Source organism: Thalassophryne amazonica, chromosome 9 (genome assembly GCF_902500255.1).
Source record: "Thalassophryne amazonica chromosome 9, fThaAma1.1, whole genome shotgun sequence".
NCBI lineage: Eukaryota > Metazoa > Chordata > Actinopteri > Batrachoidiformes > Batrachoididae > Thalassophryne > Thalassophryne amazonica.
The window spans coordinates 28,032,692-28,057,588 of NC_047111.1; the positions used below are offsets into that span (position 1 = coordinate 28,032,692).

At 39.2% G+C, this 24,897-nt stretch overlaps 1 protein-coding gene and 1 long non-coding RNA gene across 7 annotated transcripts in view; one reads left to right on the plus strand and one right to left on the minus strand.

The window, feature by feature from the left end:
• Window positions 1–24,897, plus strand: part of cadm1a (cell adhesion molecule 1a) — a 1,471,967-nt gene that overhangs the window by 799,579 nt on the left and 647,491 nt on the right. The gene's annotated exons all lie outside the window — the stretch shown is intronic.
• Window positions 1–24,897, minus strand: part of LOC117516939 — a 777,663-nt gene that overhangs the window by 742,333 nt on the left and 10,433 nt on the right. Inside the window, exon 2 of the long non-coding RNA XR_004562586.1 lies at window positions 17,021–17,023. This is a non-coding gene — a long non-coding RNA (uncharacterized LOC117516939). The remainder of the gene's footprint in view (window positions 1–17,020; window positions 17,024–24,897) is intronic.

The following is a 24,897-nucleotide window of genomic DNA, read 5'->3' on the forward strand; positions in this document are numbered from 1 at the left end:
GCGGCACTGCTAAGAAAAACCAACATCATTGTGTAAAGGATCTTACCACATGGGCTCAGGAACACTTCACAAAACCATTGTCAGTTAACACAGTTTGTCGCTACGTCTACAAGTGCAAGTTAAAACTCTACCACGCAAAGCAAAAGCCATACATCAGCAACATCCGGAAACACCACCGCCTTCTCTGGACCCAAGCTCATTTGAAATGGACACACGCAAAGTGGGAGAGTGTGCAGTGGTCTGATGAGTCCACGTTTCAAGTTGTTTTTGGAAATCATGTACGTTGTGTCCTCTGGACAAAAGAGGGAAAAAAAACATCCAGATTGTACCAGCACGAAGTTCAAAAGCCAGTATCTGTGATGGTATGGGGGTGTGTTACTGCCCATGGCATAGACAACTTACACATCTGTGATGGCACCATCGATGCTGAAAGGTACATCCAGGTTTTGGAGCAACACATGCTGCCATCCAGCAACATCTTTTTCAGGGATGTCCCTGCTTATTTCAGCAAGACAATGCCAAGCCACATTATGCACGTGTTACAACAGCGTGGCTTCGTAGTAAAAGAGTGCGGGTACTAGACTGGCCTGCCTACAGTCCAGGCCTGTCGCCCACTGAAATGTGTGGCGCATTATGAAGTGCAAAAAACGGAGACCCCGGACTGTTGAACAACTGAATTCGTACATCAAGCAAGAATGGGAAAGAATTCCACGTACAAAGCTTCAACAATTAGTGTCCTCAGTTCCCAAATGCTTATTGAGTGTTGTTAGAAGGAAAGGTGATGTAACACAGTGGTAAACATACCACTGTCCCAGCTGTTTTGAAATGTGTTGCAGAGATCTATTTCAAAATGAGCAAATATTTGCTCAAAAACAAAAAAAGGTCTATCAGTTTGAACATTAAATATCTTGTCTTTGTGGTGTATTCAATTGAATATAGGTTGAAGAGGATTTGCAAATCATTGTATTCTGTTTTTATTTACATTTTACACAGCGTCCCAACTTCATTGGAATTGGGGTTGTAAAAAGACACAATAAAATCTAAAAACCTAGATAGTATATTCATGAGAGTTTTAGGCACAATATACAATGCTGTTGTCTATGTGCAGCTGTTAAATTGCGGCGTTATCAGACCGTCTCAATGCAGTTCCCAATGTTATTGACTTCTCATAGAGCTCCGACCTCTCTGAGATGTTGTGAGATTTTGCGGGATTTGAAACCTCAATAGGGCAATTTGCTTGCAAGTTCATGCTTACTTCTCCAACAACACCCAGCAAACCTTGTTCTTCTTTCCTGAATAACTTGGGATATGGGAGATAGATGACCTTACAACTTTTGCTTCTTGTTCGGATGCAGCTCAAAGCATCCTTGTTTAGCTTCGGTCCAAAGTCTTTTCCAGGCATTTTGATACCCTGTGTTCACATTAGCTACAAGGAGCAACAAGCGGCAAGAAGTGACAGCATTCGATGACTTGTCTTTCATTTTCAATGAGAGTGGACGTTTGGCAGAGGGAAGAGACAATAGTCATGCTGCCGCCAGCTAGGTGGAGCTAATGATGATTGATGTGACACGCCAACTGTCAATCAGAGTCAATCAGCATGAGGTAAGATGTTTGTTTCCTTGAACTAAATAATCCAAGATGGTGGAATGTGCTCTGAAACAGCTGCATTTCTGTACAAATCTGTTTTTCATCTGTTTCTCAAACCTTTCAGGCACATTTCATGCATCATAACAGTATTAAAAATTATGACAACCTGATAAATATTCATGAATAAATTAAATGTATGATGAATTTCAACTGTGATGATAGTTGCTTTGAAAACTGTTTTTTAACTAGGTGTTTTTTTTGTTTGTTTTTCTTTTGTTGTTGTTGTTGTTGTATGAGTTCACCACAGTATAAGGCGCAGGACCTCAAAACTATTTTAAGGATAACATGACTGAAATCATTTTAACATTGCATGATAATTTGCTTCTGTGTTTGTGTGATATTCTGCTGGCCAGTACACTTACAAATACATGATTATTGCTATTACTGGATAAAAAAAATATAGCTCACATATTCATTTTTGTTGGAACTGATTTTGTGTGAAAAAGTAAGTGGGGGGAAGGAGCATCAAACGCTACTTTTATTATAACTCTGGGATACCTAAACTTTCACACAGTACTGTATTTTGTAAAAGTTAGCAAGAAATATACATTTCTAAACCTAAAAAATGCACCTGAAGTGATTTGCAAGACACAGAGATGTTTGTACGCACGACCCAAGAACACCCATCATTTTTAGGTAATGCGTCTGTAGGGTGAGCGTCCATGTAAGGCTGCCATACAGTAGCAGTGGTACACCAGTAGTTTGGAAGAAATCACATTTCACATGTTTGTGGGAAGTAGATTTACATATTGTTCATTGTCTGTTCATAGCACCCCATATGTTGGTGCCAAGGTATGTGATATGGTCCACCTTTTGTCATGGTCACACCAGATAAAGACATGATGGCACATCCTGATTACAGCACATAAACTCAGTTTTATGTGCATTGACAAAGAGCACAATGTCTTCAGCTGCCTGTTCCACGTTATGTCATGGACATTCAGCTTATTGTATCTCTAAAGAGTGTGAGATCATCTGCAGAGTCTGCATCCTTTCTGTGGAATATCGCTTCCTTTGTGATTCTGTGAAGGCTCTCTTCGACTGGCATTGTATGTGAAACAGTTGAAACCCAGCCTTAACCGGGGAGGGGGTCTGGCTCCTGTTTGTTCTTCTCTACTAGGGTCAAGACAGAAGTCAGACTACCAGAGCAAGAATTTTAGCTGAGAAAGCTTCTGCGATTTGAAGCGAAACGTCCTCGCGTCAAACAACCCAGTCCAGTCGAAGATTCAAGCTTCTCTACTGCTTCCTTCTTGACTTTTTAGTGTCAGTCCACTTTCTTTCAGCTGGTCCACTGAGATCCTTAGTACATAATCAAGGCAACTTATGAGGTAGAAAGATGCCTTTGTGTCTTTGTGCCTTGCCAAGCTACAGCAACTGTGTCAAAGAACTCCATGTCACCATCGGGCTAAACAACCATCGCTTTTGTGTTCTTGTGAAACATCATTATGGCATCAACATTTTTTGTTTGGAATACTATTGGCTAGAAGTGTTTGATTCCTTTTCCTTCTATGTATGGTGACAAATGCTTTTCAGAATTCAATGAATAGAGCCTTTAGAGTCCTTGTTCAAACTTCTTCAGTAAACGCATCAAAGCAACAGGACCTTGTATAGTCAAGATTTTCAACCCCCCCCCCCCCCCCCCCCAAAAAAAAAAAAAAACAAAGCAAAAAAAAAACTTGATCTGGGCATTCCTCATGTCTTTACTCAGTGTCCACAGTTCACCTTTTTGCAGGAATATGCTGTTTGCAAATACATCTGTGATGCATATTTTTTATGCTTTCTTGTGTTGTAAGCATCTATCAGACGTCCAGTTCTTCTTTTGATGTACTTACACAGAATTCAGTTCAAACCAGTTTCTTTATTTAAAAAAGGGTTTAACATATCATAAAATAAATTAATGTAAAAAAAAAAAAAACAATCTCGACATCATAACAGCAGCAGCAATAATAATAATAATAATAATAATAATAATAATAATAATAAAATTGTTAAATGGAGGCAAAATTTCCCGGATGATTTGATAGTTCTCTCAACCAACTACAACTTTGGCAACATAATTCAAATATTGACACTTTAATGAAATATTAGTCAATTAATGGTCCATGAGCTTCACACATTCTATTTTTCCTGTCGATTTGTCCATTTTAGCCTGTTTTGAGGGCTGCCCATTAGTCTGTTTGTTTTCACTGGTTCCATCAGAATAGAACAGAATTAATGGGCTTGACTGATGTTTAATTTATGGTTCTGCTGTGTTTGTGCACAAAATTAATGGGTGTGTGGGTGATGGATTATTTCGTTTTTTTTTCATAACCCTTCTGTGTATTGATAAACATAAAATAAACACTTGAAACATTCCCATACTCCCATATGTTATAATGTGAGTTGTGCAGATGAGGAATTAGGAAATCATACATTTGGCATTGATGCGACTTCTGGTTAATTAAATGTGCTGTTATTAAGGAGGAGCAATAGTTTTAAAAAAAGTGTTGAACAAACATTTAAATGCTTGGCTTTGAAAAATGCACTGCTTGCAAACAAAGATATATTGGAATTTGAATCAGGCACAATTTGCATGCTGACAGCTGTATGCTTATATATATATATATATATATATATATATATATATATATATATATATATATATATATATATATATATATATATATATATATACTGAAGCATTCACATCAGTAATTAATTTGGCATCAGTTTTCATCAAGCAAAGAATAGATTATATCTCATGTCAGCCAAATTAGTTCAAAAATGAAACAGTCATGCACAACAATAACTAAAAGTACATGTCCTTGCAGCCACATTGGCCTTGCTTTTACATTATAATGCTGTTATTATGAAGTGCATTTAGCAACACAAAATATCGCAAATATTAACACAGGACAGGCTGTTCACAGCAGTTTTGTCTTATTAAATTTTGTCATGTAATTGCCATTTTGTGAAAAGAGGGATCGACACCAGTTACCTGGTTAGGAAAAACCCTTCAATAACAAGCAATTATCACCTTTGGTTTATTTATGAGGTGCATTGCAGAAGTAACCAACCATTGACCACAAAAAATACAGTTACTCATCTGGGGTCTGAAATCCTAATCCCTGGGGTCTGAAATCCCTAATTAGACTCCTTGAGTCTGCACACTCTTCTCTCAGTAGTTTTGCCATTGTTGGAAGTATTTCTGGAATGCCTCTGCAATTGTGTCCAGCGGGGCCATCGCATTCAGCATGATGTCATCTTGCAAACTCAAATCGAGTCCCTTTTAGTGTCGTTTTGATGTTAGGGAATGGCCAAAAAGAGAGAGCGATGTCAGGAGAGTAGGGAACCTGATGAATAACAGGAGCGTGGTGTTTGGCCAGGAAAGTCTGAGTCAGTTGAGCAGAATGGGCGGGTGCACTATCATGATGAAGCTGCCAACTTGTCACCGCCCACAGATCTGGTCATTTGTCACCTTCATGCACACAGCATCATGAAGGTGACATAGGACAAGCACAATGGTCAGCATGACTTAGACATTGCTGTACTCCTACTGTCCCTCGTTTCAGTTTGTATTCTCAGTGCTTGCATTGTGCACAGCCACACATGGGCGCAATTTGATGGGGGATAGGGGGGACATGTCCCCCCCACCTTTTCAACCGGGGGGACAGAATGTTGTATGTCCCCCACCTTCTGACATATATATGTGTACTTGAAACATGCTGTGCCAGTCTTATGTGCAAACCACTTCAGTCTTATGTGCAAAACCATGTCAGTCTTATGTGCAAAACCATGTCAGTCTTATGTGCAAAACCATGTCAGAATAGTATCTTTGTTTCTGCAAGTTTGTATTTTTAGCAGCATTGACTTGTTTACAACACCTGTTTCTTGTTTGTCACATTCGGAATTTTCTAGGGCTGCATTTGCCCAGATTTGAAACCAAAAATAGTTGCCTCTAGGGACTAGTGTCTACACATAAGTATCAATGGACCATATGCTAATTTACTAAATTCTGAAAGTTAGAAAAGGAAATCAGAAAAGCTATCTGGGACCTCAGCGGCCAGACCCCCTGCCTATGGGCTTCGGCCTTGCAGGCCTCGCACTTTGTCCTCCCCAATTTCTAGTTCTAAATTGCGCCCTTGCAGGCACAGGCACTAACTTGGCACTGAAATCGGCACTGTGATTCAATCCAGTCGATACAGAAGGGAGAGGAACCGGTACCATGCTTTAGACTGATTTTGGTTGACTGACCATATAATGTGGAGCCATCACCGTGATGATACACCCCCTCAAACCACAATCTACCACAAACATACTCTAATTCTAATGTAAATACATATTCATTTCTTTGGAAATTTATTTTGTCACTGCGAAAAATGGATGGCAGCGAATCTTGTTTTTGAATCTGAAGTGGCAAAGATGCACCTGGCAGTCATGACAACAAGCAGGCAGGCAGTCTGAAGCAGAGTTCCATAGTGGAGATGCTGTGCTGCTGGGCTCAAAGCAACCATGGCGGCATGCAACAATTATCTTGCTGAGCATATAAAAAAAAAAGGAATCTGAGATCACCTGGCTTGAGTTACAGAGGCATGCGTCGAGGGCTTTGACTCCAAAAAACAACCTTCTCCTGATTTTGGCAAATGGTGAGAAGGACTCAGCTGTTGCGAAAGCAGCCAGGTGAGAGCTTCTTGGGGAAATCAGCTGAGGTGTGATGTTGTTTGGCTCATTTCTGCAAATTAATCATTCTAATTAAATAAATAGATGAATTTATGATTTGATCTACGAGTGGCCATTTTTGTAGGAAAACAAAGTGTGTACAAAGTACAACCTCCAATTTCATCTTCCACCGCGATGTTATATTGGAAACATTGTGATTTTCCAATAAGTAGAAATGACCCAACCCCAATCTGGACCAGAGGACTAATCTGTGATTTCAGCTGTTTCTCCAAGTTGCCATACCAGACAGTATTACCACATCTTTTCATCTTTTCCAGCACTGCACTGCATTGCATTGGACTATGTTTGCCCATATTACTGAATCATCCTGAATTACAAAGAGAGAGAAAAAAAAATACTCATGATCTAAACATTTGATTGACCTGTATGTTACTTGTTCATAATGTAAAACATTTCACAACACCTGACCTGAAAGCTCATTATTACTATTATTATTATTAGTAGTAGTATTATTTATAGCTAATCCCAGAATTTCTGTCTTCAAAGGATACATCTCAACATGGATGTTTGGTTTGACATAGATGTAGATAGATCATATATTTGAGGTAGATGGGCCCATGCATTTCTCACACACTATAAAAATGTAGTCTTATCATGACATATCACGTATTTACACAGAAATGAGGTTGTTTATTCTTATTATTTATTGATTTATTTTTAATTAAACTTTAGGTTGTTGAAACATCGGTAATGACAACACCCAGAATTCATGAAAAGACATAAGAGGTAGTTATTGTGTTTGGTTGTGAAAATGTCTGAGAACAAAGAGACCATGGGATGATTGTCTCAAACTTGTTTCAAGATATAAAAGTAGAAATTAAGTTGGGGACCTGAACATAATATATGAAAAAAAAAGAAGCAGGAGCACAAGCTGTTTTTCCATCCCTTTGTTTTACCTGATAATGGTCCCTGGTTCCGTCCTAAATACCACATATCCTTGTCCACACTGCTTTTGGAAAAATTACTGCATGAGGAGAGTCAAAAACATCCGAAAATGCCTTTGGTAGAGTGAAAACCTTTGATTTATCCCACAAACAGTTTATAGTATTTCACAAGACCATGCTGTACACAGCCGTCGTGGCTCTCCCTCAGTGGCAGGAAGGAAGATCATCTGTTTGATCGATTCCTGACAGGATGGTGGATGCGGAGATGATGCTCAGTCTTGGAACACAGTCAACAAGTCACACATTGTTGATTTTGCCAACCAGGGTAAAATACTTCATTCAAGGGTAATTAACATAAGTGAAAATAAAAAGATTGACTTTATCCCATATCTCAGTACATATATGACGGTCATGTAAATGGACTGTGTTTATATCGTGCTTTTCCATCTTAATCAGAAGCTCAAAGTGCTTTACAATGAGGTCTCGCATTCACACACTCACACACTGATGTCAGTGTCCTGCCATGCAAGGCGTTCACTACGCACCAGTAACAAGTTGGAGATTAAGGACCTTTCCCAAGGATCCTTGGTGATTGTCTGGTCTGGGTGGGGTTTGAACCTAGGATCCTCTGATCTCAAGCTCAACACTTAACCGCAGTTATTATGCGAAACAAATTAAGCTCAAAAATAAAATAATAAATGCCAATAATAAAAGGACATTACAACAATGCACAATTTTTTTTTTTTTTTTTTTTTTTTAATTGCTCACATTTTTTTGTTGCAGTGTTTCCATTGCTGTGGGCCAGCAATCCATGTTCATCTGAGTCAAGTGACGTCCAATATCTTGTACATTACAGATTTAGTTGTCCATCTTGCGTATTGTTGGAATTAAACAAGACCTTATTGTTCACACCACAGATGGAGGGATTCTCCCAGAAGTTGTAAACCTTCCACAACCACGAGATGACATGTGAGCACTTCGCCTTGGATTATTCTCAAAAAAGCAGGCACAGAGTCTCAATGGCACAAAGTTTCACCCCTTTATTGTTTTGAGAGACCTAGCATCATCTTTGGTCATTGGTTGGCATCCAGGTAGCAATGTAACATGTCATAGTCCGTAACCAATACCCTGCAGTTCGGTCCTCATGTGTAAAAGTTTGCATAAAAAGTTTGGGAACCCCTGTTCTGAAGGACTGTCCACACTGTTCCTTGTAAGTGATCAGTTTGAGTGTGAGTGATAAGAATTTGTTAATCTCTCTGGACTGCTTATGCAGACAGCAGAAGCAAAGTACTTATGGAAGTCTATTAAAAAATAAAATCAACCCTGTTATCTCAAGTTGACAAGTTAATTATGTTCTTATCACAAGATTACAAACTGTTCTCTCATGATCAGGACTTAATCATCTCATCTTCTCTATTCATTCTCTGCTGTGGTGCTCATATTTATTTTTTAAGGACCTTTATCCTGAGATAATCTTGTTATCTCAGCACATCAGCCATTATCTCATCATCACAACTTAATTACCCTCTTATCACAATATAACATTGATGGTCACAACAGTAGCTCTCTCCTGCAAGACCACGTAGTTTGGTGGAACGGCACACTGCTGGAGCCCAATGAACCATGTTGAGCCCACCTGAGGACTCACAATGTGGTGTGCCATGTGTGTGTTATAAAAATAAAACACACTGATACGATGACTGTGTAATAGCATATATTATGTAACGGCTGAGTGGATCCTTGTCATGTGATTGGTGCTTTGTATGTCATGTGACATGGATTGTCCCGTTTGTGTTGTGTTGCATTTAGCATGCAAATTTGGTTCCATGTACTGTGCAAATTAGTTTCACATTTGGTACTATTGCACACTGTGAACTCCACCATGCACACACTAGTGGGGGCAGCATTTAGCTAAACATGGTAGAGTTAGTTTTGTTGACGGACGATGATTGAATGAGCTAACTGACGGTGCTAATTCTTCTAACACACACACAAAACAAATCCGCTACGCCATAAACTGTCTGGAGGCATGAAGAGCTGTTAAGATGAAGAGGATGAAAAGCTGGACAAATTCCTGATGTGATTTTTTGCTGGAGTGAGAAAGTACACAAAGTCTTTATTTATTTATTTTTTAGTACAGGAAGTCAGTGCATGGCATCACGGTCTACATCGTCAGAATTATTTTTGGACTCCTATTTAAAGTTTGTGTTGGACTGTTGACACACACCAAAATGTAAGTCCCTTTTCTGTTGTTTATAAATTAATACAATATCAAATAGCAAGGATCTATTTTAGCCATTATAGAAAACTAATAATGAATGTTTTTGCATTCTTTCAATGGTACAAATATTTAATTCGGTGAAAGTTGGAACGTTCCATTCAGTGAGGTAAAGCCGAGTTGAATGGAACCTCACCTCATGAAATATTTGTACCATTGAACTCATAAACATTCATTATTTGTATATTACATTACCAGTATACACACCTCTGTTTCGGCGTGCCAGAGGACAAGTTCGGACATGCCTATCTCGGCTTTCAATGCTTACCAGTCGAGTGAGTTATAAGAGTGAGAGAGTTATAATTGTGGAGAGCTGGGCATGTCCGAACTTGTCCTCTGACACGCCAAAACGGAGGTGTTCCTTTGTCTCACTTCCAAAGCGAAATCTCTTGTTAAAAGTGAAATCTGCTGGAAAATGGCTGATGTCCAGCTCTTGTGATAACCAGAGAAAGAGCACACGACGGTCTCGTATCCACAGAGCCATCCGTTTAGAAATGGTCCGGTGGCTTGTGCCGCGTCACCGCAGCTTGGGAGCGCGGTGCACCGAGCGTCCTTAAAGGGGTCCTTAAAGCTGTACTAACAGACCTTATTCTCTGTGAAGCCCGTAAAATTTTCACCGAAAGCCAGATAAATTTTTCGAATGGTTTCCAGGTGCCAGTCTGTAACAGCTTCTGAAAAAATTCTGATGGAAAAAAACCCCAAATCATTCCGCCATTTCCAGACAATGAAAATCCGACGACGGGGCGGGACCCGATACTTTATGGACAGACCTCGTGTATATATATATATATATATATATATATATATATATATATATATATATATGAAGCACATTTTGAAAAGTTCTGAGCACTATTTTGGAGTTTGTGCCACTTATTTCTAGATCTGATGAAAGGTTTTGGTACTATCACCAGTCACACATGCTATCTATTGTTCCCTCACTAGTTTCCTTCTTGTATAATCATTCAATTTTTGAGAAGTGTGTACTCCAGACAGATTAACCATACAGGACTTGGAAATGTTCATGTGTCCATCCCTGATTTGTCCACATTAAACTGGCTGTAAAAGTGTTGTTTTTTCTTCTTGGGTGTTTGTCATGTTCTAGTCAATACATGACTTTTGGAATGTGAAAATGGATGCATGACTGTGTGTATGCATTTACAGCTTCTTTATCAGTGGCGGCGCCAGGAACTTTTGTTGTGGGGTTGAGGGGGAGCTGGGGTAAAATGGAGGGGCTCCACAAAATGTCGTCAAAATGAACAATATATAGTAAATTGCTTTATAAATACCAAGGTATATGTTTTAGTCACCCGTGCTGCTCTAAAATGTGGTATCAGTGCACACACACATCACTTAGAATGATTGCAAGTTCAGTAAACTTGTACATAGGTATACAAACTGAATTCACTGAAATGGTGCTCAAGACAATGCATGGAATCAACCTTACACAAATCATCTATATCAAAGATTTATTGGCAATTTAACACCAAGGTTATAACATTCGATAAAAGTAAGTAAAAGATATAGCCTGAGAAACTTAGTTGTAAACAATATACAAAAGAAGTGATTCTTTATGAAGTTTGTATACAATCTAGCCCAAGATACGTGTAAGGCAAACAGCCAGAGAACGTTACTTCAAAACTATGCGCCTGTTCTGGTGGTTGGCAGCAAATATTGAGACATTCTCAGAGCAAAACTGCAGTTGAGATCCACAAATATGTCAGTCACTATTCACATTATTGGCAGAATTATTGGGGAGGCCGAGGGGGGGCTTGGCTCATTACTGGGGGGGGTTAAGCTCCCCCAAGCCCCCCCTTGGCACTGCCACTGTTCTTTATTAAACCCCAACACCACAAGCACATCTTGATTGTTTCAGTGTAACTCACAAGTCACTGTCCAAGTACTTATGAACCTGCTGCCAAGTGAGCCAGAGTGACAATAGATACCTGTAATCAAGCTCACTACATGCTTATGTCATGTATTATATATGGTGATAGTTTTGTGATGAAATATGTGAATTAGCAAACTGGCCAACCTTTTTATCACAAAGGTTCCTAGGAATGTTAGACATATGATGTATAAAATAACAATAAAGGGCAACAAAAGTCCAATTGAAGTCTTCACACCTAAATTAATTTCCTTCATGCACACCTTCAGATGGTGTGTTACCATTGTGTGAAGTATCATTGAAGTCTACCAACCAGTATAGGAGTTGCACTTACAAGACTCATGGACAGAGACAGATGGGTGGATAGATGGATAGGGCAACTTCTGTTTTCTCTCCAAACTATTCTGCATGTGTGTGTGTGTGTGTTTGTGTGTGTTTGTGTGTGCGAGGGGTGGGGTGGGGGGGGGGGGGTCTTGCATATGTTGATTGGGGAAAAGTAGATTTAAATCCCCAGTCAAACAACACTGACGAAGGACAACGAAGCCCAAATGAAACAAGAAATCTTGACTTTCGTTGACTTTTGGAGGCACTGTTTAAACTTCGTCCAGCTTCGTTCCTGCAGCTGGCGCTTCATCAGAATTTTTAAACTGTTGAAAAATTTGAATGAATACTGACAGCAATCTCAATTCTTCCCTATTTTGTTTTGCTTTCATTCTTGACGGTTTCTTATCATTGCTTAGTTTTCGTAACATTAGCATTTCATTTGACTGTCATCCAACTTTGTTCAACCTCCCAAGTCTGACGTCTTGAATGAAGACTGATCTGAATGAATCACTCACGAAAGCTTCGATGAGCTAAATAAGACATCCTTGTATTGCTAATGAATCATCAATGTTTGGAACGAAAAAGCAACATTTTCGTACAGAAACAACAGTGTTAAGAATGTTTTATCAACACGTTTCAACCATTTGTGGCTGGCCTGTGTGTGCCTGCATGTGCACTCTGATTTATACCCGCTTTCGGTCACGTCATCGTGAATGTTTCATTTTGATTTTGTTTAAAGTGTTGAGGTTGACGTTCACTTTGTTTTTCTTTTCGTTTTAAGTTCTGTTTGAGTTCACATGATTTGCAGGCTCTTTGGTTATGGGAAAAGTGCAAGATCTTTCATCCACCTTTTCTCAGCGATTTTTGACTTTCTGACTTTCACCCAACTTTCGCCGTGTGCCGTGTCACAGGAGCATAAAATTGATTAAATAGTCATCTGTAAGAATTACAGTAGTGTTCAGAATAACAGTAGTGCTATGTGACTAAAAAGATTAATCCACATTTTGAGTATATTTCTTATTGTTACATGGGAAACAAGGTACCAGTAGATTCTCACAAATCCAACAAGACCAAGCATTCATGATATGCACACTGTTAAGGCTATGAAATTGGGCTATTAGTAAAAAAAAAAGTAGAAAAGGGGGTGTTCACAATAATAGTAGCATCTGCTGTTGACGCTACAAACTCAAAACTATTATGTTCAAACTGCTTTTTTTAGCAATCCTCTGAATCACTAAACTAGTATTTAGTTGTATAACCACAGTTTTTCATGATTTCTTCACATCTGTGAGGCATTAATTTTGTTGGTTTGGAACCAAGATTTTGCTCATTTACTAGTGTGCTTGCGGTCATTGTCTTGTTGAAACACCCATTTCAAGGGCATGTCCTTTTCAGCATAAGGCAACATGACCTCTTCAAGTATTTTGACATATCCAAACTGATCCATGATACCTGGTATGCGATATATAGGCCCAACACCATAGTAGGAGAAACATGCCCATATGATGATGCTTGCACCACCATGCTTCACTGTCTTCACTGTGAACTGTGGCTTGAATTTGAGTTTGGGAGTCATCTCACAAACTGTCTGCGGCCCTTGGACCCAAGAAGAACAGTTTTACTCTCATCAGTCCACAAAATATTCCTCCATTTCTCTTTAGGCCAGTTGATGTGGTCTTTGGCAAATTGTAACCTCTTCTGCACGTCTTTTATTTAACAGAGGGACTTTGCGGGGGATTTTTGCAAATAAATTAGCTTCACATAGGCGTCTTCTAACTGTTACAGCACTTACAGGTAACTACAGACTGTCTTTGATCATCCTGGAGCTGATCAATGGGTGAGTCTTTGCCATTCTGGTTATTCTTCTATCCATTTTGATGGTTGTTTTCTGTTTTCTTCCACGCGTCTGCTTTTTTTTTGGCCATTTTAAAGCATTGGAGATCATTGTAGATGAACAGCTTATAATTTTTTTGCACCTGTGTATACGTTTTCCCCTCTCCAATCAACTTTTTAATCAAACTATGCTGTTATTCTGAACAATGTCTTGAATGTCCCATTTTCCTCAGGCTTTCAAAGAGAAAAGCATGTTCAACAGGTGCTGGCTTCATCCTTAAGTAGGGGACACCTGATTCACACCTGTTTGTTCCACAAAATTGATGAACTCATTGAATGAATGCCACACTACTATTATTGTGAACACCCCCTTTTCTACTTTTTTTTTACTATTAGCCCACTTTCGTAGCCTTAAAAGTGTGCATATCATGAATGCTTGGTCTTGTTGGATTTGTGAGAGTCTGCTGAATCTACTGGTACCTTGTTTCCCATGTAACAATAAGAAATATACTCAAAACCTGGATTAATCTTTTTAGTCACATAGCACTACTATTATTCTGAATACTACTGTATATAGATAGAGCTGTTGTTCATTTCAGTGAGGCTTACATGAGAGTTAAGATGTTTTCTCAAGTAATCGCTGAGCTCTCTGAGGAATCATGTCCGGAGGTCTCCTTTCACATGTGCATTGCATAACAAGAGATTGTTTGTGGCCACCCACTGGACATAATTCTGGCCATGTAGGGTGCCTGAGACAGGATGTGATGTAAAACGTGTTCCAGAAATCTTTTTTTTTTCCTGAGGATTATTGCATCAACCCTTGTCTGACAGAAGCTCCTGAAACTCTGGGGTTTGTACTAGTGTGTGCTTCATGATCTGTCTGTGTCCTTGGACAACACACTTGATCTGCATTGTCCCAGTCCACCCAGATGAAAATGGGTACCAAACTTGGCTGGCACAGTAACTGGCAATTGACTGTCATCCCCTTAAGGGTGATTCATACTCTTTCATCCACTTCATGCTATTATATCCAGCGATACGTGTCAGCACAATGGGCCTCGGGGCCTATATAGGGCTTAATTAGAGGTACTAGGGAGCTGGCAGGTTAAAAGTCTGATTCATGTCTAATCCAACAAATTGACCATTTGCATTTGCACATGCAGCTTTTCTGGCTAAGTTCTGGACATGTTCAGGGTTTTAATACTTGTGTGGTAAAAGTACCTTCAATCTGGAGATGTTTTGCCGTTATGCTTTTTGTCTACTTGCTTAGTTTCTTGCAGGTAATCCCTATATTTACCACAAGATAAAAAAGTTGGCCCGATGAATGCCAGCCTCAGCGATTAGTTTGTCCTTCGTCCGCTCTCTCACACTGTTTGAGTCCATACAACTGAGTCTCTCATGTGTCCCAGATTAAAGGCTTGTGTCCACTCCACAGAGCTGGCTGCCTCCAGCCTGCTGATTGGCTTGGATCCGGGTCACAGTCCCGATCTCGTCCAAGTTCCTGCCTTTGAAGTAGGCTGGGACACACATGCACACTTCATCAGCCACCTCCCCCGTGCTCCGTGTCTGTGCAGTGATGAAGTGGACTGTCTCTGACGCTCCAGCACCTTTTGTGCCAATGAAGTTGGCTAATAAAGAGACACGGTCAGTCAGTCATTCAAAATGACCCTTCTTGTCCCGGGGTGTTGTTTGTTCATTCCGGAACTTCAGCAGCTCATCTTCACATCTATTGCAAAATCATTGTGGAACTCTGAAAACTGCATATAGCAGAAGGTTTACTGTGGTGACTGTGTCGGCACTTCTATGCTTTTTGTTTGTGGATCTGTTGGAGCTGTTTGTTGAGTTGAAATCATGCATTTGTACTTATATCGTCCGACTGTTTCAGAGAACCTTGAAAACTTGGAGCAATGGTCAACCCCATCTCTGCCACATTATCCTCTGATAATTTATTTGAGGAAGTGCGAGTTGTGTCACACCAAAAGCAGGGGGCCAGTTGATATTCATGAGGTGCCATTCTGTTTCAGTTGTCCCCTACAGCGTTTGCCTGACAAAATGCACTTCTGTTCAGTTGCGGGACTCCCACAGATCTTAAGTGGACACTCATCACTCTTTTCTGGTTTGCAGTTGGTGGATGGAAGTGTTGGCGGGCACGGCATGTGAGGCCATTTGTGCATCAGAGTGAGGGATTGCAATCTGGCAGGCGTGTTCTTCTCCAGGACAAAAGCCTGAGTGACCATTAATGTCCTGCCATATTTCTTTCTCATTGGTTGGCTGTGCAAATGAATAAACCTTTCTGCTTTACTCCACAACTCTTTACACTGTAACGTTTTATGTCTGTTTTGAGTTGACAGACACCAAATGAAAGTTTTAAGGAGATCTCAGTGAGTTAACCATTCTTTATACTGGAAGAGTTAAAAATCTGTGTATGACCTTTTACTACCCTTTGTCTTGAGAGCTGACCAGAAATGCACTTTTTCACTTGCGTAACTTTGCCATCATTGCACATATTTTGTCTATGGGTGATGCTGACACAGTGATTCATGCTATTGTGTCTTTGAGAATTGATTTCTGCAGTGTCCTAATTTCTGGCTGCACACAGCAGTACAACATACCCTGAAAGATTCACATTGTAGTTGTTTGAGTTTTGACCAGACTAAGGAAATTTCATAATATTACTCCAATATTGACGACTTTATTCATGCAAAGGTAGATTTCAATGATTTATTGCTAATATTTTACATATTGAATGGTTGTGCACCCTCTTATCTTACAGAACTGGTTGTGCATTATGAGGTGGTAGCAGCCCTTCATTCTCACGTGCTGGGTAATTATTTATTAATAGAGTAAAGAAAACGTTGGTAGGCAGTAGAGCTGTTGCCTGTTCTACAGTGTTAAGGAATAGCCTACCTGCAGTCAGTTGTTTCAGTCTAGACATAAATCTCACTCATTTTCTGCCACTTCCTGAATGTGGCAGAAAATGAGTCTTTGTTCTTGGCTGCATCTTTCTTTTTGATTTGCACCTTCTTAAAATTATTTTTCAGTTGTTTAAAGCTTTTTTTTTTTTTTGTAAACACTTTGAAATTTTACATATGAACATAGCCTAATGTGCTTGCAAGGATACTTCACAATGATGTGAAGCGGTACATGTTGAATAACAACATGCACATTTTGGTGTGTGTCCTTGCAGTGATGGATGACTGAAGGCTGTTGGTTGTCTATTCAGTGGTTCATGCAGAGCTCTAGTAAGACAGACGTAAAGATTTAATGAGGACATGTTTTATTGAGCACTCAACATGCTACTGTATGCGCACAAGGTATAATTATTAACCGTGTTTGATTGCTTTGTTCACACACAGCGTGTGTGTGTGTGTGTGTGTGTGTGTGTGTGTGTGTGTGTGTGCCAAGTTGAATGTGTACTGAGAACTGAGATTAAAAAAAAAAAAAAACACCCTGGATAAAATGCATTATTTCTGGAAGTTTGTGTGGATAACAGCTAACATGGAAATACATTTGAGGACAGGTTTGATTTTGTTTGCTTGCAGAGAAATGTAGATGCAGTTGTATGAATGGGTTAACTTTATTTTGTTATTTATCTCCTTGAAATTACTCCATCTGTGGGAATGAATTATGTGTTGTACACACACAATAGGATTTCAGATGCCAGACATCTGCAGTTGTGGACACCTTCATGTGTGCACTTTGGAAGTGAGGTCTCATGTTGAGTCTCAACAACAAAATGTGTCTCCACCTCATCCAAATATTTCATGGAAGTCTGTTGGACGCTGGAAGGTGTGAGTGTGCCCTTACTCCTGTTATCATGTGCAGACATGTAGTGTGTATGTTTGCCTGTGTGTGTGTGTGTGTGTGTGTGTGTGTGTGTGTGTGTGTGTGTGTGTGTGTGTGTGTGTGTGTGTGTGTGTGTGTGTGTGTGTGTGTGTGTGTGTGTGTGTGTGTGTGTGTGTGTGTGTGTGTGAGAGAGAGTGTGTGCCCCTGCTGTGTGCTGTTCTGCCTGTAATAACATGCATGTAATGGCATGCAGAAGGTGTTATGATGTTTTATGGAAAATAGGGCACTGGTTGTATCATTTTTACATGCTTCAATTGTGTTGTTTTCTGATCTCACCAACATTCATTCATTTTCAATATCCACTTATTCCAGTCAAGGGTCAGTGGGGAGTCGGAGCCTATCCATACACACTACAACACGGCCTGGCTTTCTTTGCAGTCCTTTCATAAGGAATGTATTGTGTTGTATTATCAGGTATTTTATCATTAAAGTTATCGATACCATAATTCTTTAAGTCCAAAATATGTCTGTCTGTTAGTTAGTTTGACTGTCGAAAGTCTCAAAAACCATCCATTTTTAGATTGTGTTAGGTGCAATCTCAGTGCCTTGTCTTCACACGTAACACCACTCTAACACAAATTGCAGTCTTTATACATATAGTGTAAAGATTGCAATTTTACTAAAATCAGTAAACCAAGTCACAGCACAGTGATGGCATTTACCAATTATGAACTGGAACTGGATTAACTGTACATATTTTACTGTAGAAAGCACTTGGAATACATTTCTCAGTATTTTCCCAATAATTGTTTTCACAAAAATGTAACGATTCAACAGATAGACAAATTTATTGGCTGTAATCAAAATAAAGTATATTTTATTTTTGAAAATCATGTTTTATAAATACTTTGACATAAGAAACCTACTAAAATAGTTAGTTATTGTTATTTGGAAGATTTTCTATACTTCATTAATTTAATAAAATATATATTTAAGTTTTTGGGGGGTTTTTTTGTTTGTTTTTTTGTATTTTGGGTAGACATTTCATTTAATTTATTCATATAGTGCAAAATCACAGTAAAGTTGCTTCAGAGTGCATCACAAAAATAAAAATCAGGCATCAGAAAAATAACCATGCATCAGAAACACAACAAACACAGTACAATTTGTCAGCATTAAGCAACAAGAAAAACAAAAGAAATACTAAGGTGATCGCTGGACACCAGCCACAAGCCTTACCAAAAGACCAAGAATCTAAATAAAGTTAAGGCCACAGCACGCTGCATTTCCTAATAAAATGAATTAAAATACAAAAAAAGCATAGTAACCCACCATGCCTAGTGTGCTAGCCATACAAAAGGGAAAATAAGTGCGTCCTAAGTCTGGACTTAAGACTCCATTACCATTGCTATGGAGATTGGTTGCTAGCTAAGTTTGACAAACATGTTTGACTTGTTGAATTTCAATTCGTCATATGACATGCTACCAACAATATCATTATGCAAGTGTTTCAGTATCACAATGTCTCACTTCAAACCTGCATATTAACAGTCCATTTTCTGTCTGCTGCTCTTTTTACCATAAGTTGTGCAGGTGTATACACACAATCTCACATGCTATTTTGAATGATTGGTATGGTTAAAGCAATGCTGCCTTCACCCAACTGAGTGCAGTTATAACCAGAATAGAAACTGACAGTGCAGTTACATGAGCTTAAATCTGTATTGATTATACTTTTACTACAGCATCAGTTATTGAATTATTCTACTGAACAACACTGCACTTAACTGGTACCAGCTTTATGACTGTCCCAGACAAAACCCACGGCTCGTCTCCTGCTTCTGTAATCACCATTTTTCAGTCTTGCTGTCGTTGTTCTGTTGCGAGATCTGTTGTGGTGCAATCAGTGTCATTGGCAGAGGAATGAAAACCCATCTGAAAGCCTGTATGAATCAAAACTTATAACATTTCTAGTGACCTATATACATATGCATGCTTGGGCCTACATATTTCACACAGAAACAACAAGGAGTTCAGTTTCTATGCTTTGGGACTGACTTTGATTTGCCAATTCTGTCTCTTTGGGGATTTGCCAAGAATTGGAACATTTTCACCCCTTTCTCTGACCTGTAGGAGCACCAACTTATCACATTGTCAGTCATGTTTTTCACAATCATGTGTCCATCTATGTTTGTGCAGATAAACTTTTTTCAAATGTAATATATCCATGTAAATATCTTATTTTTTCATGTTATGTATGTCCATTTACACATTCAAAATTAATGGGATTTTTACATCCGCCAAGGAGGTTATGTTTTCGGTCGAGTTTGTTTGTTTGTCTGTTGTCTGTTTGTCAGCAGGATAACTCAAAAAGTTTTGAATGGATTTTGATGAAATTTTGTGGAGTGGTTGGAAATGACAAGAGGAACAAGTGATTAAATTTTAGTGGTGATCCGGATCACGATCCAGATCCAGGAATTTTTTAAAGGATTCTTCACCATTGCGGGATAGGAGGAATTTTGACATTGTAGTTTCTAACTCCACAAATTAAGGCAGAAAGGCTTGAAAAAAATTAGGGTGTAACATAGTCAAATGTTCTATCAAACAACAGAGTTTGGTGATGATCGGATCCGGATTCCGGATCTGGTGATCCAGAATATGCAAAAATATAGGGAAAATAGAAAATTTGTCAGTGTGGGGTGACAAATAAAGCTAGAGATGCACAACTAACACAAAATTGTAGCTGAATCTGTACTGATTCAGTAAGGTGTCATCAGATTTGATGTAGCTTCAAATGTTATGGAGCTAGATCCAGACGAAAACCGCCATTACCGAAAAATCGTTTTTATATGATAACTTTTGAACTAATAAAGACATAAACGTGATTCCAAGTTCTAGTGGTATGTTTTCATGGTCAAGGATGTCAAATATAAAGGAAAGAAAAGTGTATGTGTCATAGTTTTGGTTGTAACACTGAATTGTTGAATAGATCACTGTGCCAAGGAGGGAATCTCTTTAGGGTCAGTGACCCTATGGCCTTGTGTAGCACATGCAACACTTAAAAAATAGTTCTGTTTCAGAATTTACTGTTATTTATTTAGAGAAGTGTTTCATAAATGTTAAAAAAAATGCATATATTTGCAGTTTAGTTGAATAATAAATTGAATTTTGTCTCATTTGTTTTTGTCTATAAGCACATGCAATATCAATATCAGGGCTCAGATGACAGTAGCTTCTCGGAAAGGTGCAAGTTGCAATAAACTGTGATGCCAAGCGCTAAGGATACATGCTATCCAGTCACAGCAGATGAAACTTTTTTTACTAGCAAACATCATTGTTAGACTTTTTTAGGTTCAATGATTCCACGGCGTGTAGATGTTATGGTGTCAGTGACCTCATGGCCTTGGCGGAGGTTTGCACTCTCCGAGTGCTTCTAGTTTTGGGGATGGATTTTTTGTAAGGATGCTTTGATCAGGTTTTATGCTGCCGATTCCGATCAACCTTGAGTGCCAATCACTGCTGATCACCAATACCGATCACATGGATTGGCTTTAAATATTTTGATTTAGTTATGATGAGTGCTACTGGCTACATGATCTGGAAAAAAGGAACCATAAAATTACCTTAATTTACACAAAAACATGTTTTTATGTCCAAAACCTTGGAGGCACAAAGCGGCAACTATTCAGTCAAAAGGACAACTGAAAAACACCTAAATTTACCTGCTGTCAGTAACACAATCTTTAACAGACTGAAAACATTAAGGCTGTCAAAAAGTACAGGAAGTCACATAAATAAATGTAATATATCTCACAACATTGCATAAATCTAATAATGTTGAGTAAAAAAGGGATACATTCAAAGTCACATGCAGATTGCATTCAAATAAACTATCGTAAGTTAGTAAATCAAAAATACCTGAGAGCACGGCTTGCTGTTTTGTGCATGAGCAAATTCTGTTGTGCATTGTCAGAAAAGACCAAGTGGTTTTCTTTGTTTCTTTACATACTAGTAGCATGAAGCGGGGCTCCAAGTAAGAGAGCAGTCGGCTGAACCCGGTGTCTTCCACCACTGAGAAAGGCTGGTCATCTAACCCGATGAATTCAGCTATTTTTCGAGTTATTTGCTTCGTCTTCTGATTGTTAAGCTTGTACAGGCGAGTGTTGCCAAGTGTGGGCTGCGTCAGCTGGCGTCTGACCGTTGCTGCTCCGGGTGTCGCCTTTTCACTCTCTGATGTGAGCCTTGAAAACTCACCATATTCTGACAAGTGTTTGTTCTTTAATTGTCTGATTAAATTAGTTGTATTGAAGCATTTTACCATACTTCCCCTTTACATGTGTTGCAGAATGCAAACTTTCCATCACTCTCACAGGCCGTATAAAAGTTCCACATGGCAGACATGTTTGTTGGGGTTTGCCGCCGCGCACCTGTGCAGTGTGAAGGAAACGGGGATGGGAGGGACATTGCACTGCACACAGGGCCTCTACAGGCTGCAAAGTATGAGCTGCAGGTGATCATTTTTTGTGATCAACAATGAAACGCATTGATCGGCAGTCACCGATCACATGCTTTTTCACGGAAATCGGCTGATATTGATCGGTGGCCGATCAATTGGCGCGCCACTATTTTTTTGTTACGGATCTCGGAAGTTGGGATGTCTTTCATTGTCTGTGGACACTGCATATGCCCCGAGTTGGTATATATCAAAAATTAATTTCAGTAAGATAACCATGTAATCACATGAACCTATTCTAAACATCCATGTTTTTATTGACTTATTTATTGAGTGTACCCAGTACTGTCCAACGTCAATACAGTTTGGTGTAGTTTTGAAGAAAAAAAAATGCAACTTGGTACACCTGATTGTAGAAAGGTGAATATTTGTGATGCTCTTGAGAGAATATTCTATCAATATATATATTTTAATTGAAAGTGTTGAATATGGGAACAACATGGCATCGTGTCACATTGTAGCCTCGCTCATATCATCATCCTCAGTTTGTAGGTACTCGATTAAACTCTGCCTCATCCAGGATCAGGCAGTGTGGTAATTTATCTCCTTCTGGTTTTACTTTCCTGTGTTTGCCTTGTGTGCATAATAATCTCAGTAATTCAGGGGTTTTGGCTATTTATTTTTTCACAGCTCATGCTCCTATTTTTTGTAGATTGGTAATTGTGAAGGCTGCACAAGAAACAATAAATCAGAGCTTTGGAAACAGATTGGGTACATTCAGGAGTCTCATCTCGCTACTCAGCATGGAGAGCCATTCAGAAAGCTCAAATCCATCAAAAGAGCGACATTCCCAAATATAATGAGCTTGTTGGCATGCACAACGGCATTTCACTAAGCACTGTTTTTCCAACACTAATTTCACCAGTGGATCCTGCTCCGGTTTTCGTGAAAGTGGATTGAATAATAAGAAATGATAAAGTTAAGTCAATCTTTGCTTCGTCAGTAGCTCAATAATTCATTTGTATTGATGGATGGCTTTTAGGGGAGAAAAAAAGAAGATAAAATGACAAACAGGCAGAAATATATGTATGCAGAGTAAGTAAAATGTTTGACTTCATCATTTGCTCCATTGTTTAGGAGAAAAACTAAATGTCTTCATCACACACTCACTGACAGCAATGCTCACATTTCTGTTTGTTTGGCTGCAGATTCAGCAGTGACATCAAATTAAATATTGATGCTCGGCCTATCTTTGAAATGTGTGAGAAATGAGAAAGTGTGTAGGGAGCAGAATTCAGTGTTTTGCTCATTTTGAGGAAAGCAACACCTTTAATTAGCTGACCTGTTTTAGACGCCCTGAAGCCAAAAATAATAATGTTTTGGAGGTGCAGAGAGGAGGAACACAAATCATTCGGAAAATGTTTCACTGCAGGTTTTAGACCACTTAAAAACTCACATGTGGGACACTCATTTTTACCAGTGTGTGTGTGTGTGTGTGTGTGTGTGTGTGAGAGAGAGAGAGAGAGAGAGAGAGAGAGAGAGAGAGAGAGAGAGAGACTGTAAAGCTTGGTTTGCAGTCGTGAGGAAAGATGCTTGTTACTCACAATTCGCTCACTGCAATCACTAAATGATTGCCAGTGATGGTTCACAAATCACAGATACAGCTATGTGTGTGTGTGCGTGCGTGCATGTGTGTGTCAGAGTGAGAGATATTGGAAATATCAAGTTAGTCCACTGAGGAACATTGCCATCTATTTATGACTTAATGTGTCAATAGTGACACTGTTCATTGAACTACAGCTTCATTATTTAATCATTTAAGATTAAGAGTGTTTAAAAGATGAGGTATAAATCCTATTGATCTCATGGGGGAGATAAAATACGGATTACAGCACAATGATGATGAGGATTTCTTTGTATTTGTCAGCAACACTCACCTACAGTGAGGCAAATAAGTATTTGATCCACTGTCAATTTTCAAGTTTTCTCACCTACAAAGAATGGAGAGGTCTGTAATTTTTTATCAATTGTGAGAGACAGAATCTAAATTGTGAGAGACAGAATAAAAAAAAAATGCATATAATTCATTCAGAATAATTAATTTTCAGTTTTTTGCATGAAATAATGATACAATAGAAAAACAGGCCTTAATATTTGGTACAGAAAATTTTGTTTGCAATTACAAAGGTCAGACATTTGCTGTAGTTCTTGACCAAGTTTGCACAGTGCAGCAGGGATTTTGGTCCACTCCTTCATACAGATCTTTTCCAAATCTTTCAGGTTTCGAGTTTCAGCTCCCTACAAAGATTTTCTATTGAGTTCAGGTCTGGAGACTGGCCAGGCCACTCCAGAACCTTGAAATGCTTCTTACAGACAAAAGCACCCCTAAAAGGATGTTTCCACCCCCATGCTTCAGGGTTGGGACAGTGTGCCTGGGGTTGTTGTCATCATCCTAACACGACGAGTGGAGTTGATACCAAAAAGCTCTATTTTAGTCTCATCTGACCACATGACCTTCTCCCATGCCTCCTCTGGATCATCCAGATGGTCACTGGTGAACTTCAAACGGCCTGGATATGTGTTGGATTGAGCAGGAGGACCTTGCTGCCCTGCAGGATTTTAAACTATGACGGCATAGTGTGTTACAAATGTAATCTTTGCGACTGTGGTCCCAGCTCTCTTCAGGTCATTGACCAGGTCCTCCTGTGTAGTTCTGGGCTTTCTCAATCATTCTTACCCTATGAGGCGAGATCTTGCATGGAGCCCCAGACAGAGGAAGATTGACACCCAAATAATGTGGATGCGGGACAAGTTTGAAACCACATTGTTGAATGGCAGCCATTGCGATGACCGAAGTGTGGACCTCAGCATTGTCCTGAGGAAACAGAACACTTCATTAGAGCATTCCATACTGCAACTGCCTTTTTTTCTCCCACAGGTGTTGCGAAAAGGAAGCATAACAGATCCCAATGATGGTTTGTCTTTTCTGGAGATGGACCATTATGATGCCTTCAGTATCCCAAAAGACAGAGGACAAGACCTTTCCAGCCACTCAGACAGCTTTTGCTTTCTTCTTAGGGGAGAA